General features: G+C 43.0%; 1 protein-coding gene across 2 annotated transcripts in view; it reads left to right on the top strand.

Moving 5' to 3' along the window:
- The window catches only part of LOC133365026 (uncharacterized), a 49,143-nt gene that overhangs the window by 8,034 nt on the left and 22,467 nt on the right, over positions 1-18,642 (top strand). Inside the window, exon 1 of one of the 2 annotated variants that reach the window (XM_061586218.1) lies at positions 15,120-15,282. The exons of the other annotated variant lie outside the window; for it this stretch is intronic. The gene's annotated coding sequence lies outside the window, so the exon portion shown is untranslated. Of the gene's footprint in view, positions 1-15,119; positions 15,283-18,642 lie in introns of those variants that run through there. 2 annotated transcript variants of the gene reach the window in all.

Raw genomic sequence — 18,642 nt, 5'->3', positions numbered from 1 at the left:
GACAGCTATCTGCGGGAGATGCTCTAGCTGTGGATTTCCTGCTGTGAGCAGGGGGTTGGACTCGATGGCCTACAAGGCCCCTTCCAACTCTATGATTCTATGATTCTATTCTATGCAGCAAGCAACCTTGTAGGTGTAGGTAGGTAATTTCAGACCCTGGATTAAATGGTTTAATGTGGTAACACGTTTAGATGGCCATGTATATTACTTCAGTTGTGAAGCAAAGAATTAACATTTCTCTACCCTCCTCTCTATGCTTTACATCTACTTCTACATTCCTGGTATATTAGGGCAGAAAACAAAGAAAAATTGCTTGCAACCCGTGTTATATAAAAAGAAATACTCTGAGCATGTATAGTTTCATATTTTAAACTCACTTAAACTATAACTTCAGGAAGAAAAGGAAGTTTGCTAGTGCTGCTCTGATGCTAAACACATTTATTTGGGAATGAGCTCCATTTTGTTGTAGAAAAGGATAACATATTTTAGATGATGATAGCAGTAGATGTAACCATGCATAGGTCTGGCTAGATGCCCTCTGACTATAAAATAATTTTTATTATTATTATTTATATTTGTTAGTTTCTTTATATAGGGAAAAAAGTCTCAAAGCAACTTAACAAGATAAAATAGATTCACTAATAGGTAAAAAAAATCCCTTGTGGTTTAAGAATGTACCTATAGCCAACAGATATTTCTATCAAACTTGAAAAAGCAGGGAAATTGGGCAGATATAGTGAATGCACCAGGGGAGCAGGAGACCTGACCTCCTCTCTGTGATATTGTACTGTCCTACAAATTTGTCAAAATGGAAACACAATTTGGGCTGGTCTTTCACAGTCCAATCCACTTCCTGTGTATCTTGGAAGAATTTGGTAACGTGTGTCTGATCATATGGTGAGTGGTGGCAATACCTGCAATCTCCAAAGATGGAGAATTACATTTTTGTATGTTTGTTGGTGTTCTTCTTACTTTGCTTCTTTCCTGTGTTACTACTCTTTCTACAGAGGATCTAACCTAGAAAATTATATTTCTCTCATTATTCGTCCTAGAAATCTGTGTCAAATTTATTTTTTATTAATTTCAAAGCCTTTTTATTGGTCAATGTCATATGATGGTGAAGGCAGCCTTTTGTGTTTCAGACTGGAGGTTATGTTCCATTTTTATTTTAGGTGCATTAACAGTTGAATCTGAAACGGCAGTTTGATGTAAAATCAGATTGATTACAGTGTGTTACTACTTACGAAATGAATCTAGCTGTTCAAAAAAATAAACTTGGCCTGCCCAAGATGGATATTTTCAGCCTGCTATGCTTAAACCACTCCACTTAAGGAAAGGTAGGCATGGTCAATTAAAAATATAGAGCACACCTAGAATTTTGCTAGAATATATTTCACCTCCCACTGTTTTATCTTGTGCAAACTGAGACACTCCTCATGTCCACTGGAAACTATTCTGTAGAATAGTCAGTGCCATTATTCCACAGTGTTTTTGGAGATTTTCTTAGTGTTGCTATACTTCACATATTCACAGAAACAGAAGCAAAAGAAAACGATTCACTGTAGGAAACTTCACTAAAATTGCAAAGTAAATCAAACATATTTAAAGTGGCTATTTGAACTATAACTGTCTTAATATTGTTGCTTCCTCCCTGCTAAAACAAGATCATCACAGCACATATCTTGTTTCTGTTATTTGGGCTGATTGCCATCACTCACCATAGAGGCACGTTACTCCCATGCAATCATGGTTAGGATACGTAAAACTGACCAGGGGGAGGAGGAGGGGGAGGTGAGAGGAGAGGGAAGGAGGGAGGGGAGACAAGAGTGGAAGGAGAGGGTGGGGATTGGAAGGGGAGGGGAAGGGGCAAATGAAGGGGGAGGGAAGGGGCAAAAGGGAGGTGATGGGAGGGAGGAGGAGAGTCAGGTTTGATCATTTCCATGCTTTGTGAGTTCGATGCGATTTACTCCTCTGCAATCATGCTTAAGATAGGCAAAACTGACCATGGGGGGAGGAGGGGAAGGGGGAGGGCAGATTGGAAGGGGATAGGGGAAGGGGAGGGAGGGGAGGGGCAAGAGGGAGGGGATAGGAGCGAGGAGGAGAGGAGGGGAGAGCAGGTTTGGTCATTTGCATGCTTTTTGAGTTCAGTGGGATTTTACTCGTATGCAATTGTGGTTAGGATAGGTGAAACTAACCTGTGGGAGGAACAGGAATGGGGGAGAAGGGGGTAAGGGGAGGAGAGGAGATTGGGTGGGTGGGCACTGGGCAGAGGGAAAGCCCTTTTCCTCTCAAAAAAGAAAACATCGTGAACAGTACAGTAGGGCCCAGCTTTTTGGCACCCCGGTTTTTGGCGTTCCGTTAATATGGTGCCAGTGGGGTGATCAGCTGGAGGGGGGGCTGGAGCTCCCCGCACTCCAGTTGATTGTGCTGGAGGAGGGGAAGATCAGCTGTAGCGTGCTACAGCTGATCTTATCCTCCTCAGGGGCGATCAGACTCGCGCACTCCAGGTGATCGCACCCAAGGAGGGAAAGATCAGCTGTAGCTCGCTACAGCCAATCTTCTCCTCTTCTGGCACGATCAGACTCCTGCTGGAGCTGATCGCGCCCGAGGAGGGGAAGATCTGATCTCCTCCTCCTCTGGTGCGATCACTGGGTTAGGTTCCAGACCCTCACACTACAGCTGATCTGCTTTTTGGCAGTTTTCGCTTTCCGGCATAGGTCTGGAACCTAATCTGCCGTATGAGTGGGGCCCTACTGTATCATTGTTTTTCAGGGTTTCCTCCACCTTTTAATTCCAAAACAGGCACATGTAGTCTCCCACCCAAATTTAAACCAAAGCTGTCACTGGCCACATCCACACCAGACCAGAGCTTGGAAGTAACTAGTTACAAGCAACTAATTACTTGTAATTCATTACTTTTTTGAGTAACGAGTGGGTAATTCCTTTACATTTTGATTGTAATAGAACTAGGAGTAATTTTATTCCTTTTGTGGAGTAATTGTAATGTTTCCAGAATTACTTTTGGGCATTACTTGGGGGGGGAGCAGGGGAAGTCTTCTGCTCCTCTGATTTGTGGATGAAAATCATGTGCCTCAAACTGGCCTTCTGTGCAGTGTCGCTCTTTCCTCGTGCTCTGTGGATGGGCAGGAGGCGACAAGGGAGGAGGCTGAGAGTGAGACGGGGTGGAGTGGAGAAAACAATTATTTAAAAAAACGGATGGTGGTGAAGAATGGAGTGGAGGGGAAAAGGATCCGGAGGTCAAGAACATGGATAAAGGAGGATAAGGAGGCAGCAGCAGAATGGAGATAAAGAACTGTGGAGATGAAAGATGACAATGTGTGTGTGTGTATATATATATATACTGTGTTTGCACTTGGCACACAAAGTGGCCTCCACGACCCTCTCTGGCTACTGTGCTGCATTTGCAGTATTTTAACTTTTTTGCATCTCGGGAAAATGTTTGCTTTAGTGAGTGTCCCTTAGTTGGTGGCAGGGCAGGGTCCAGGAGGTGGTTAAGTGAGAGAGATTATGCTCTGTCTGAGTGGGGGGGAGTTTGCACTTGGTTTGGCATGCAAAGATCTGAGTAGTGGCCTCAGCCTTCCTCCCTACCACCCTTACCAGAGGAGAGACCACCATTGCTATCTTATGAATAAAAATAATTATTCTACTACGTCTGTATGCGTGTGTTTATTTTTAATGTTGTTTTAGGCTACTTAGATGTGCAGCAGCCAAGGCCAGCACCTTGTAGGCGGTTTTTTTAAAAGTAACTGAAATGTAATTGCAGTGATTACTTTGAAGGAAAAGTAAAGTAATCAGTTACTTTGAGAGCAATTGTAATTGTAACGGTAATTACTGCTTTTTGGGGCCATGTAACTGTAACTGTAATTTATTACTTTTTAAAAGTAATCTTCCAAGCTCTGCACCAGACCTTTATTTCACTTTAGACAGTCATGGTGTCCCCCAAAGAATCCTGGGAAGTGTAGTTTGTGAAGGGTCCTGAGAGTTGCTAGGAGATGCCCTATTCCCCTCACAGAGATACAATCCCCAGAAGAGGGGCTGACTGTTAAACTCCTCTAGCCACTGGAGCTCTGTCAGGGGAATAGGAGTCTCCCCTCAGCATTCTTCGCAAACTACACTTCCAGGATCCTTTGGGGAAGCCATGACTGAAGTGAAATAAAGGTCTGGTGTTGGTGTGACCCCCTGATTAACCAAGCCAAGCAGCTGTGAGTCTGGCTTTTAGAACACTGACAGTAGGTTCTTACTGAGCATGCCCGAGTTTATCATTGACTAATGCTAAATTTTTAAAAGATTGGCCAGGCATTTTTTAAAATTTTTAAATTGCAGAAGATGAAGGTGAGAGTATGGGGCAAGGTCAGTAATAGGATTACAGGTACTCTGAACATGGCTGATTTTTTAATTAATTTCAACAAATTATGAGAACTCCAACAGAAAAAAGTCCAAAAAGGGTCTGGTTTTTCTCTCTCGTTTTACACTTTGAATTCTTGATTCTCTCTGTTTTGTTTATCACAAGGAAAATTTAGAGGGTTGTTAAGTAAGCATTTCTGAATTCAGGACTATAAGTTTTGTAAGGCTTTGTTTTGAAATGAGCTTATGGGAAGGATCAGAATGGCATGTGGGGTATTTTCAATTTAACACTGTGGAATGCAGAAAAACCATGCTGGCTATAGTATACAGCCACTCATGTGGCTGTATAATAAAAACAAAACCCAGGAAAAAATTAAAATAATGTACAAAATACCTAAAATGCTCACTAAGAAGGAAGGATGCTGTGGTGACTAGCAGATGTCAGGCCAGTTTGCTGCTCCTCACATTATCTGGCACTCTCTGAGTGGTCATTTGGGACCCCCTGTACTGTGGGGCCCTGGACTTGGGCCATGAAGTCTACCACTTGCTGAACCATTGAACTTTATTGAAGTTAAGCAGGCTGAATTTGGTCAGTGGCTGGCTGGGAGATAACTTGGGAACACCATGTATACCACCTTGAGTGCCATCATAGAAGAGAGGCTACATATACAGGCAATACATAAATGCAAGTCTTACTTCTGAGTTGACATGCATAGGATTGTGCTGCAATTCTCCTTTTGAGTATGGGTTCAAACAATAAATTGCAAGCTGATTTGAGCATTGACCCAACAAGTGATGTTTCTTGAAAAATGCTGAAAAATCAGAGGTTTAGAATATTTAGGCTACTTCTCTTTGACAGTAGTTATGGTATTTTATTTTTTACTTGCCATGTTTTTTTCTCTTCCTCCAAAGAGTATGGGAGGATATCCCACATGATCACTCTGCTTATGTCCTGCAGAGTGTTTTGCTAAGCAGGAATGTTATGACATCATGGCTAAATCAGCTCTGTGCTAACACCAAAAAGCTCTCAAACTAGGGAAAAAATCAATAAAATGTATGTTCTTTGGACAATATGGTTTGAGTGTATCATGGGGAAATTCAGTGGGGTGACACATGTAGAAGGTGACATGGAGATCATAAAGTGAGCTGTAATGCTCAGTGTAAGCAGTCTGAGAGGGTCGCATAGAGCTCTGAGATAAGGCTGGCTTAAGGAACAGTGTGAAAGTATGCTTTGAATGAATTTGTACAAAACCCTAATGAAGACAAACAGTCTATTTAAATGTAGCTGGAACGTCTCCATTCAGATAACAGCTGGCATTATTGTCCTCCATCAAAAGAGAGACACCAATGACAAGTAACAGAACTCATGAAAAACTGAGGTGACCATGGAGCAAATTCTCATTAGCAATTCTTTTCTTCTTTGGCAGCTATTATAAACACATCGTTTGACATGTGCATTAGCAGCGCAGCATTTGGCAAATGCCAAAAGTCAACAGGGCAAGTGAATGCAGAAGGGAAGATGACATGTCTTGCAGGGAACCTGTAGCTCTAAGATTTTCAACAATGAAAGATCTTGGAGGGAGCAAAATGGGATAAAAAAGGAGTAGCGATGATAGTGTGGTTATGGGGTGGTTTAAAGATGGAGGCATATGCACTGGGATATAAAGAATGCCAGTTCAACAAGGCAGGAGTGGCTTACTCTTCATATGTTATTGGACTCCATCTTCCATCAGACCCAGCCAGCATGGCCAGGAATCCTGGACTATGGGAGTTTGTAGGTCAACAACATCTGGAGGGGCACAAGTCCCCCATCCCTACTCTGTTTGTAGGAGCCCTCTATCTGAAGGAGTACAAATCAGGTTTAAAGATAAAAAACCACAAGAAGAGAGATTGGGGCCCTAGAATTGCCCACCAACAGTCAGCGTCTGGAAAGCAGACACAGGTCACCTGGTACCAGTCTGCCACACTGGTAAGATGCACTGTATTTCTGTTTGAATCACCAGGACAAGGTTGTCTGAGAGACTTGCGTTTCTCTCTACATACTTGCCTGGTCACTGCAAGCATCTAACAAGGCCCTCTTAATGGTGCTGCTTGCGCCAGTGATTCATCTTACAGCAGGCATCTGGTGAAGAGCCTTTAGAGTAGTGGCTTCTGCTGTTTGGAAAACACTTCCTCTGGAAATAAGGCATTCACCAACAATTATTTGTTGTTATGTGCCTTCAAATCGATTACGACTTATGGCAACCCTATGAATCAGTGACCTCCAACAGCATCTGTCATGAACTACCCTGTTCAGATCTTTTAAGTTCAGGTCTGTGGCTTCCTTTATGGATTCAATCCATCTCTTGTTTGGCCTTCCTCTTTTTCTACTCCCTTCTGTTTTCCCAAGCATTATTGTCTTTTCTAGTGAATCATGTCTTCTCATTATGTGTCCAAAGTAGGATAACCTCACTTTCATCATTTTAGCTTCTAGTAATCTGGTTTAATTTGTTCCAACACCCAATTATTTGGCTTTTTCTCAGTCCATGGTATGCGCAACGCTCTCCTTCAACACCACATTTCAAATGTTGATTTTTCTCCTATCCGCCTTTTTCACTGTCCAACTTTCACATCATACATAGAGATTGGGAATACCCTGGTCTGAATGATCCTGACTTTAGTGTTCAGTGATACATCTCTGCATTTGAGGAACTTTTCTAGTTCTCTCATAGCTACCCTCCCCAGTCCTAGCCTTCTTCTGATTTCTTGACTATTGTCTCCATTTTGGGTAATGACTGTGCCGAGGTATTGATAATCCTTGACAAGTTCAATATCCTCATTGTCAACTTTAAAGTTACATAAATCTTCTGTTGTCATTACTTTAGTCTATTTGACGTTCAGCTGTAGTCCTGCTTTTGTGCTTTCTTTAACTTTCGTCAGCATTCATTTCAAATCATTACTGGTTTCTGCTAGTAGTATGGTATCGTCTGCATATCTTAAATTATTGATATTTCTCCCTCCAATTTTCACACCTCCTTCATCTTGGTCCAATCCCGCTTTTCTGTAGGATATGTTCTGCATATAGATTAAATAAACAGGGTGATAAAAAAAATATACCCTTGTCTCACACCCTTTCCAACCGCGAACCAATTGGTTTCTCCATATTCTGTCCTTACAGTAGTGTATTGTCCAGAGTATAGGTTGCACATCAGGACAATCAGATGCTGTGGCACCCCCATTTCTTTTAAAGCATTCCATAGCTTTTCATGATATACACAGTCAAAGGCATTGCTGTAATCTATACAGCACAGGGTTATTTTCTTCTGAAATTCCTTGGACTGTTCCATTATCCAATGTATGTTTGCAATATGATCTCTGGTGCCTCTTCCCTTTCTAAATCCAGCTTGGACATCTGGCATTTCTGGCTCCATAAATGGTAAGAGCCTTTGTTGTAGAATCTTGAGCATTACTTTACTTGCATGGGATATTAAGGCAATAATTCGGTAATTACTGCATTCCCTGGGATCCCCTTTCTTTTGAATTGGGATGTATATTGAACACTTCCAGTCTGTGGGCCATTGTTTAGTTTTCTATATTTCTTGACAAGTTTTTGTCAAAATTTGGACAGACTCAGTCTCAGTAGCTTATAGCAACTCTATTGGTATGCCTTCTATTCCTGGTGATTTGTTTCTTCCAATTGTTTTAAGAGCCGCTTTCACCTCACATTCTGAAATTTCTGGTTCTTCATCATCCTCCAGGTCCACCAACAATTATAGGCTCAGCCTGTTTTCACCTCTCTATCCCCATCCTCCTCATTGCAAGGCATCTTCCCCTTTTTTATGTGAGACAAAGAATTTTGGCCAGAAGATATTGGCTCATTTCTAAAATTCTATTTACATTAGGTAAAACTGCTTTGGGTGCAAGAGGTTAGGCAAAGGTCAAACTTTGGTTTTCCTCTTACTTGGTTTTGGCAGCCTGAATCCATTCAGCCAGCCTAAATGAGTGTTTGGTATTTTAAAAATATAAAATGAAATAGGAACGAAGTTTCGTGGTCCTATTTCTTAGCAGATATATAAATGCATGCAGCAGAGTGAGAATATAAACCAAGCCCGCCTTTCCCTAGGCACAAATAACAGCAGACACAATCTTCTTATGTAAAAGATAATGAATATTTACTCATGACCTTTCATATGTTCAGGAAAGATAGGCTCTAGCTTAGATGAAATAAAAAGTAGAAGTCTTAGTTCATTCTAGTATTTGGTTAGTGATGCTCTCAGGAGAGCATCTGCCATGTGGCCTCTCCCAGAGGTAAAAAGCTCAGTAATGAAGATTATGCAGGAATCTCTAGGAGAAAGGAGGAGGAAGCCAGGTAACTAATCCTACCCATTAGCAAGTTACGTCATGGTAAACAGGTACATGGGATATTCCCCAAATATCCCTTAAAGGGAACATCTCCCTTTTACAAGGGAACATGCAAGTTTGCCTATTCCAACAATGAGCTGGAAGCAAGTTTGAATCACCCTTGATAGTTGAGTCTTCACTTGCTTCTGTTCTTTTTGCTTTGCTCCAGGGTATTTCTGTTCAGGTTGTTTCATTCCTGGAGGGTGACAGAAGGATATGATTCCTATGATCCTTCAACAGCAACTGGAACAATGAAAATTATATGCCCAAGTCTCATGGTTTTAAATTAATTCAAACAGGATTTCTTCAAAAACACTGAAATGAGGGATGATTGTAGGGTTTTAAAATATCATCCAAACCAGGGGGTGTGGTGGGGGCAGCATATATCATGTTCATACATGACACTAAGAACCAAACCCAACTTGAGATGGAAGATTGGGATCAGATCTCCTGACATGGGAAGGGTTGTAGCACAGTGGTAGAGCATCTACTTTCCATGCAGAAGGTCCCAGGGTCAATCTCGGGGGTCTCCAGGTAGGGCTGGGATAGACTTCTCCCTGAAACCCCAGAGAGCTGCTGCCAGTCAGTGTTAACAGAACTGACCTAGATGGACCAGTAGTCTGACTCCATGCAAGGCAGCTTCCCGTGTTCCTATGACATCTCCCCCCCCCAGTTTTAAAGCAGCTGCACATCCTTACCCCAACTGGAGCAGCAGGACTGGAGGAGGGGAGGGGTTCTTCATCCTGTTTTCTGGAATTCTATCTCTGTTCCATGGTTGCTGTGATTAGCTCTTTCTATGGGAAGAAGACAGATATCAGTATCATTCCTATACTTTTTCCACCTGGGGCAGGGGTGTAGTCATCCAGAGTCCCAAGGGGTTTTAGACCCTTACTTTTTGGGGAGCAGGATCACAGTAGGGTCACTATGTCTTCAATGTCATTTCCTGCTGTTTGGAGTCAATCAGAGTGAAAGGAGGCAAGTCAGCCACTGAGAAGACTCTTCTCAGTAACTAACAAACTCTCCTTTAGTCTTACTATGGCAAACAAAAAGGGAAACTCAGCAAAGAAAGTTCCTTACCTTACAGCATGTTAGTACATTTGTCCAAGTACCCGCACACAAAATAGTAGATCTAGCTGAAAGGCAACATATGAAGATCTGTGTTGATCATCGCAATGCATCACTAAGGGAAAGTACACCAAATAAAGTAAGAGACTGAAACCACATTTTATTGTATAATATTTGAAGGTTATATAATCTTAGAAGGGGGAGTGGCTGTGAGGAGATATAGTGTGACTATCATGAAGGGACCTGCCCTTCTGAATTTGCCACTACCCTGCTGGTTGAGGGGAGATCAGGACCATTGTCAAGGGTCAGCATCAGCTGAGGGTCCCCATTTCCAGCAGGGGGCCCACTGAAAAGAGCCCTCTGGACTTGGTGCTGTAGCTCACTGAGGGAGGGGGACTCATAGAGTGTGTCTTTGCTCAAGGGGGACCTTAAAACCTGGAGTTGACATGTGGGGGAATTTAGATTCAGAAAGTGTCACAAGCAAAATATTTAAATTGTTCTTCACTGGCATCACTGCTATGATAAAAACAGCATCTTCCCTATGGGTGCTTTTAAATGAGAAAACAAAGTTAGGAATCTCATCACCAATCAGCTGTATACACACAGGTAGAAAGAAGGTCAAAAACACTTAGTTGTGACATGTAAAAATGACCATAGTTACAGGCCACATCCACACACCTTATATTTAAAGCACTTTTTAACAGTCATGGCTTATTCAGACTCTTGGGAACTGTAGTATGGAAAGGGTGCTGACAGTTGTTAGGGAGCCCTCACAGAGCTACACTTCCCAGCAGCCTTAGCAAACTACAGTTCCCAGGATTCTTTTGAAGAAGCCATGACTGTTAAAGTGGTATAAGAGTGCTTTAAAATGTATGGTGTGGATGTGACCACACAGATTGGTATGATGATGCTCTTTGCTGCACAGGTTTAGCATAACATCATCAACTTGTATCTATGCACAAAAGAATATCGACCTCACTCCATTATTCTTTCAATTGTACTCTTAAAGTAGTTAGGCATTCAGACTGTTTTATTGTGTGCTGTGAACTAGCCGCTCCAGGCCCTCAATATTGTTTGCACTTTAACTTTGGGGCTACTTCTGTTTTCTTTGTGGTGTTTTGTTCTCTCCCCAGTTTGATTGTGTGGCGCGATAGCTAGAATAGGTGGGTTGAGATGTGTCATTTTTGTCAAAAATCTATTTGCTCATAGTCCGTTTGGGTGGTATTGGAGCAGATGATGTTGCAAAGGAAACTTACTGTTCTGAGTTCCTTGAATTAAGGAGAGGATACAAAAAGAACAAAATAAATATACTGCACGTAGATGGGTCTGTTTATCTAACACTGTGGCCCTGAACCATCTCACTGTGGACTGAGCATTCCTCTATACTTTGAAAGGAGTACAAACATTCTGCAAACAAATCAGACTGAATGGTCAATGAAAACCGGATATGTGTGATTCTCTGTGTGAACTTTGTGCAAGCAAATCAGGATGAATGCTCAGTAAGCAGGTTGTCTAGAGGAGCCCCAATTCTGCCCTGGAGCAATAAAAAAGCAAGCCTGCTCCATTTTCTAATGCTGGTCCTTCAGATATTGAAGATAGCTGTCCTGTCTCCCTTTAATATTCTCTTCTCCAGTCATCTTGGACTCTTTATGTCCATTTCCCGCCATGTTAGTCAGTTGCAGCAAAAACAAGAGTCTTGTGAGACCTTAAAGACTAAGAAATCTATTATGATGGAAGTGTATGCCATACTAAATTATTATTATTATTATTATTATTATTATTATTATTATTATTATTATTATTATTATTATTATTTCTTAGACTTGTATACCACCCGACTAGCAATAGCTCTCTGGGCGGTGAACACAGAGAATACAATAAAATACACAATATAATACAATAAGAACATATAAAATAAGAACAATCTAAAATCAGTACAACAGATATGAAAATCAGGTTAACTTAAATTGAAATGCTTTGGAAAAGAGAAAGGTTTTAACCTGGCACCGAAAGGATAACAATGTCGGCGCCAGGCGCACCTCCTCAGGGAGACTGTTCCACAGTTCGGGGGCCACCACTGAGAAGGCCCTAGATCTTGTCACCACCCTCCGGGCCTCTCTATGAGTCGGAACCCGGAGGAGGGCCTTCGTAGCAGAACGTAGTGTACGGGCCGGTTCATAACGGGAGAGGCGTTCCAACAGGTATCGTGGTCCCGTGCCATATAAGGCTTTATAGGTTAATACCAACACTTTGAATCTGGCCCGGAAGCATATTGGTAGCCAGTGCAAGCGAGCCAGAACAGGTGTTATGGTCCTTGTTAACAATCTGGCAGCCGCATTTTGCACTAGCTGTAGCTTCCAAACTGTCTTCAAAGGCAGCCCTACGTAGAGCGCATTGCAGTAATCCAGACGTGAGGTTACCAGAGCATGTACAACTGATGTGAGGTCCTCCTTACTCAGATAGGGACGTAGCTGGGCTACCAACCAAAGTTGGTAGAACGCATTCCGTGCCACCGAGGCTACTTGAGCCTCAAGTGAAAGGGAAGAGTCTAGAACGACTCCCAAGCTACGAACCCGCTCCTTTAGGGGGAGTGTAACCCCATCCAGGATAGGGTGTAAATCCACCACCCGATCAGAGAAACCATCCACCAACAGCATCTCAGTCTTGTCAGGATTGAGCCTCAGTTTGTTCAGCACATCAACAGCCTCACCTGAAGAAGATGAAAAGGAGAAGTAGAGCTGCGTATCATCAGCATACTGATGACAACGTATTCCAAAGCTCCTGACGACCGCACCCCACGGCTTCATGTAGATGTTAAAAAGCATGGGAGACAGAACCGACCCCTGCGGAACTCCACATTGGAGAGCCCACGGTGTCGAGCAATGTTCCCCAAGCACTACCTTCTGGAGACGGCCGGCCAAGTAGGAGCGGAACCACTGCCAAGCAGTACCTCCAACTCCCAACTCTGCGAGCCTCCCCAGAAGGATACCATGGTCGATGGTATCGAAAGCCACTGAGAGATCAAGGAGAATCAACAGAGTCACACTCCCTCTGTCCCTCTCCCGACATAGGTCATCATACAGGGCGACCAAGGCCGTCTCCGTGCCAAAACCAGGCCTAAAACCCGATTGAAATGGATCTAGATAATCAGTTTCATCCAATAGCGCCTGGAGCTGGCTAGCAACCACTCGTTCCAAGATCTTGCCCAGGAATGGAACATTTGCTACTGGTCTGTAGCTGTTAAAATTTTCTGGGTCCAAGGAAGGTTTTTTCAGAAGTGGTCTCACCACCGCCTCTTTCAGATGGGCAGGGACCACTCCCTCTCGTAAAGAGGCGTTTATCACTTCCTTGGCCCAGTCAACTGTTCCATCCCTGCTGGTTTTTATTAGCCAAGAGGGGCACGGATCCAGTACCGAAGTGGTTGCGCGTACCTGTCCAAGCACCTTGTCCACGTCCTCGAGCTGAGCCAACTGAAACTCATCCAATAAAACATGACAAGACTGTGCTCCGGACACCTCATGAGGATCAGCTGCTATAAATTGGGAGTCTAAGTCCCGGCGGATGCATAAGATCTTATGCTGGAAGTGCTCAGTAAACTCATTACAACGGGCCACCGATGATTCAACAGTGTCCTGAAGGTCTAGATGGAGTAGCCCTTGGACCACTCTAAAAAGCTCCGCTGGGCGGCAAAGAGATGACTTAATAGTGGCAGCAAAATGTTGTTTTTTGCCGCCCTCACCGCTCCTACATACAGCTTGGTAGAAGCACTAACCAGCGCATAATTGCATCCGTTGGGAGTTCACCTCCATCTCCTCTCAAGCCGCCTCCTATCTTGTTTCATCGCTCTCAGCTCTGGAGTATACCAAGGAGCTGTATGAGCTCTACAGCGGAGGGGGCGCGCGGGAGCGATCGTGTCAATAGCCCGGGTCATCTCCGCATTCCACAGATCAACCAGGGCTTCAACAGGAGCGCCAGTCCTATCAGCCGGAAAAACCCCCAGAGCCCTTTGAAAACCTTCAGGATTCATTAGTCTCTGGGGGCGGACCAATTTAATAGGTCCCCCACCCTTGCAGAGGGAAGAGGCTACTGAAAGTCTAAACTTCAGCAAGCAGTGATCTGTCCATGACAAAGGGAGAGATGTAAAACTCCCCACATCCAGATCACTATCCCCATGTCCAGTAGCAAAAATAAGGTCTAGAGTATGCCCCAACACATGTGTTGGACCGCTAACATATTGAGACAGCCCCATGGTTGTCATGGAAGCCATGAAGTCCTGAGCCGCCCCGGACAAAGTCGCCTCAGCATGGATGTTGACATCCCCCAGTACTAATAGTCTGGGGGATCTCAGCAATACCTCCGAGACCACCTCCGTCAGCTCAGTTAGGGAAGCCATTGGGCAGCAAGGTGGGCGGTACACCAAAAGGATTCCCAGCCTGTCCCTCTGGCCCAACACAAGGTGCAAACACTCCAGACCGGTAACTGCATGGACATGGTGCTTGGTGAGTGAGATGGAACTCTTATAGACCACAGCAACCCCACCTCCCCGACCCTCAGATCTACCATGATGCTGAACCAAGTACCCCGGTGGGCAGAGCTGGGAGAGACTAACTCCTCCCTGTTCACCCACCCAGGTCTCAGTTATACATGCCAGATCGGCCACCTCGTCCACAATCAAATCGTGGACGAGGGAGGTTTTATTATGTACCGATCTGGCATTTAAGAGCAGCAACTGGAGATCTGAGAGTTGGCTGAGAGGACAACCACCAACCCTGCGGGTGTGAGAAGGACCGGAACAAGGCACAGCCACAACATGTCTGGGCCGCGTTCCCCTTACCTGGCCCGTCCTTCTCACATCGCCATACCTCCCTCTGCCCGTCACTATGGTAATTGGAGCCCCCTCAAGTCCCCCCAATTGATGAAAAAACCTCTTTCCCAAGCACATATTAAAAACGTATGTACAGACACACAAACTCACTCACATCTAATACAATCACATACACACCAACATGCATTCAAACCAAGCACACAAACAAATGAGGGAGCCTTTCTCCTATGTGTTCATGTAGATGTCAGCATTTGGCAGCTGGAAGGGAAAAAAATCACCTTGTGAGCGAAAAAGCATGACATAAATGCAAACAAAGATAGCACTGATAACACAGAAGAAAATACCCTGAATTATGAACATGCTGTTTAGTCCAAGACAAATAATGGTCTACCAGCCAGTTCTTCTTTTTATCTCTTACTATTCTGGGAGTTCTGAAATTCCTCCTCTCTCTTTCTGTGTGCCTGGTACGTGATGAAGCGCTGCCTTTTTCTCTGTGTGGTCTCATTTGATTATAATACCGGGAGCGCCTGGCCACATTCCATACATAATTAATTGCCACTTTGGTTTTTAGATTGCAGGGAGGCCAGCGTGGCTCTAAACATTGTGCTTGCTTCCCATCTTTAGATTGTGTTCCACCCTGCCAGCTGGTAAGTGAATGAAACCTTTCATGGTGAGCTTAATGGGCATGAATGGTTGAATCATTGTCCTTGTCGGCTCTCTAGTTAATCTAGTGACAAACAAGGTTCAGGCTGCTGCAGTTGACATACTCTTTAGTACTTCTGTTTTCAGGGCATACAGGGTGCATGAAGGGATTTCAGTATGATCACAATGATGTGATTCTTTTTCTCTCTTTAAACATCAGCTCCTTGCCGTTTGGTGGTCCTTTAGACGTAAAATGGTGATGGTCCAGTGAACTTGCCAAAGTGAACTTGCCAATTTGCTTCTCCAGCCCCAGAATTTCAAATAAGCTTAACTTTGTAGACATTGGTTAGGAACAGACCCAGTGCCTGTGGTACCCAGGGCCGGTGCTATCAATAGGCGAAATAGGCAGCTGCCTAGGGCGCAGACATCAGAGGGGGTGCAGTACTGACCTTTGAGGGGCACAGTTTTATACAGATTAGTTTTTTTAACCCTTGTAAAAAATGTAACCGACAAATTATATTTTTTATTTTAAGATAAATACCACAACATTGCTATGGAATATAATTAATTATAAAGTCTTATGAAAAAAATCTATATTCTGTTTTTTATTTATCCTTTTTATATGTATTTTTATTTTTATTTTTGAAATCTAGTGATATTTTTGGCTAAAGGAGAGGATATTTTTCCACTAAAGGAGACTACATGTGCCTTTATGACAGAAACTCTTCTTGGACAACTTGAGCAAATGGGATTACCAATTGAGAATCTGCATGGTCAAGGTTATGATAATGGGAGTAACATGAAAGGCAAAATGACGTACAAAAGGGAGTCCTGGACATAAACCCACGTGCCTTTTTTGTGCTCTGCAATGCACACTCTTTAAACTTGTTAGTCAATGATGCTACTAAGTGTTGTCTGGAAGCAACTAGTTTCTTCAGTTTGATTCAAGAGATCTATAATTATTTCTCTGCTTCGACTCAGCGTTGGCAAATTCTAACTAGCCATGTATCAGACTTAGGCATAACTGTTAAACTATTGAACGAAACAAGATGGGAGAGTCGGATCGATGCTTTGAAACCACTGAGATATCATCTTGGTAGTATATATGATACTTTAGTAGAGATCTTTGATGACACAAGCCTAAAAGGTTTATCTGGAAATACTTCCTGAATTGAAGCTAAGGCCCTTGCTGATGCAATTTGTAAGTTCAAGTTTGTGGTATCCCTTGTTACATGGTACAACATCCTTTTTGAAGTCAATCTTACAAGCAAACTACTACAAAATAAGGAAGCTGATATAAATTCAGCTACAAGCCAATTGCAAGTGACGAAGAATTACCTTATGGGTTGCAGGTGTGATGAAGGTTTTCAACAAGTGTTGATAGATGCTTCTGAGATTGCAAAGGAGCTAGAAATACTACCAAACTTTGAGACAGAACAGGTTAGAAAAAGGAGAAAGAAACAGCAGTTTGAGTATGAGGCCCAAGAAGAGGCACCGCAAGATCCAAAGCAGAAATTCAAAGTAAGTTTCTACTATGCTGTCTTAGACATGGCCATACAATCTGTTGAAGAGAGATTCCAAGAGCTACAACAATATAATTCCCTATTTGGCTTCCTGTATGATATATACAGTATCAACAAAAAATCTACTGAAGATGTACTTAAGGCCTGCAAGAATTTGGAAAAATCATTGATGCACCATGGAAACAAAGATATTGATGCTGAAGATTTGTGCTGTGAACTTATAGCAATAGCTCGAAGACTTCCAAAGTCTATGCCGCCACAAGGAGTACTTCTCTTCATTCTACAACAAAAACTCTTGGATAATGTGCCTAATGTTTCTGTTGCTCTAAGGATCCTTCTCACACTTCCAGTGTCAGTGGCAAGTGGTGAACGCAGTTTCTCAAAGCTCAAACATATAAAAACTTCCATACGCTCAACAATGTTTCAAAAGAGACCAGTTGGCTTGGCAACTATTATCAATTGAAGGTGCCCAAGCATCAGCACTTGACCTGAAGGAATTGGTGACAAAATTTGCATAGGAAAAGGCACACAAAGTGAGATTTTGATATGCCTGAAATTGAAACTTTTAAGAGACTTAAATTTTAACATCACAATTCACAAGGTTATTCAAAATGATTTGTGTGCTAAAACATTTTCTTTTGTATTTGAGAAAGATAAGCAAAGATTGTCGTATTACTTATTCTTGCAATTTAAAATAAATTTATCAGTTTCAAGTTTTGTGCTTTTCATTTTTTCTACAAGACATCTGTTTTTGAAAATTGAAGTTAGCCATTTTTGGGGGGGTTGCAACTAGTTAGCCTTGCCTAGGGAGCACAATAGCCTGGCACCGGCACTGGTGGTACCACAGAATTCATCTGAGGCTGGGAAGGGAATAGCAGAGGCAACTTATAAAGATGCAATTTGAGATCCCACCTCCAGCATTTTTTATTGTTCAACAGCTTCTGCAACATATGGAATGGCACATGGAATTTGTTCTGTATTTGATGCTGTGTGGCGGGGGTGGTTAACCTGTGGCCCTCCAGATGTTGCTAGATTATGACCCCCATCAATCCTGACCAGTGGACATGCTGCCTGGGACCGAGGATGTATAAAAGAACATGTATAAAGAATGGAAAGAAGGATGCATCACCAAGGAAGAGTACCGACGAGCGGCTCGGGCTTGCAGGAATAGCATAAGGAAAGCTAAAACCCAGAATGAGCTGAGGCTGGCGAGGGAAGCGAGGAACAACAAAAACGGGTTTTTCAGATATGTTTGAAGCAAGAGAAAGACCAAGGAAATGGTGGGACTGCTGCTCAATGAGGATGGCAAAATGTTGACAGATAACAAGGAAAAGGCAGAACTGCTCAATGCCTATTTTGCCTCCGTTTTCTCCCAAAAAGGGAACAGTGTGCAACCTTGCATCGGTAGCAATCTCAGTAAGGGGTTGGGATTGCAGTTCGAGATTGATAAGGAGATAGTCAGGAAATACCTAGTTAACCTAAATGAGTTCAAATCTCCAGGGCCTGATGAACTGCATCCCAGAGTATTGAAGGGACTTGCGGATGTACTCTCGGAACCTCTTGCCATCATCTTTGAGAAATCCTGGAGAACAGGAGAGGTGCCGGAGGATTGGAGACGTGCAAACGTCGTCCCGCTCTTTAAAAAGGGTAAAAAAGAAGATCCGGGGAATTACAGGCCGGTCAGTCTGACTTCAATACCGGGAAAGATATTAGAACGGATAATAAAAGAGTCCATTGGCAACTATCTAGATGACAATGCTGTGATTAGAAGGAGCCAGCATGGGTTTGTCAAGAAAAAATCCTGTCAAACTAATCTCATCTCTTTTTTTGATCGGGTCACTA

Source organism: Rhineura floridana, chromosome 10 (assembly GCF_030035675.1).
Source record: "Rhineura floridana isolate rRhiFlo1 chromosome 10, rRhiFlo1.hap2, whole genome shotgun sequence".
Lineage (NCBI taxonomy): Eukaryota > Metazoa > Chordata > Lepidosauria > Squamata > Rhineuridae > Rhineura > Rhineura floridana.
Note: the sequence above shows the minus strand (reverse complement) of the source record. Positions and strands in the feature narration are given on the sequence as shown.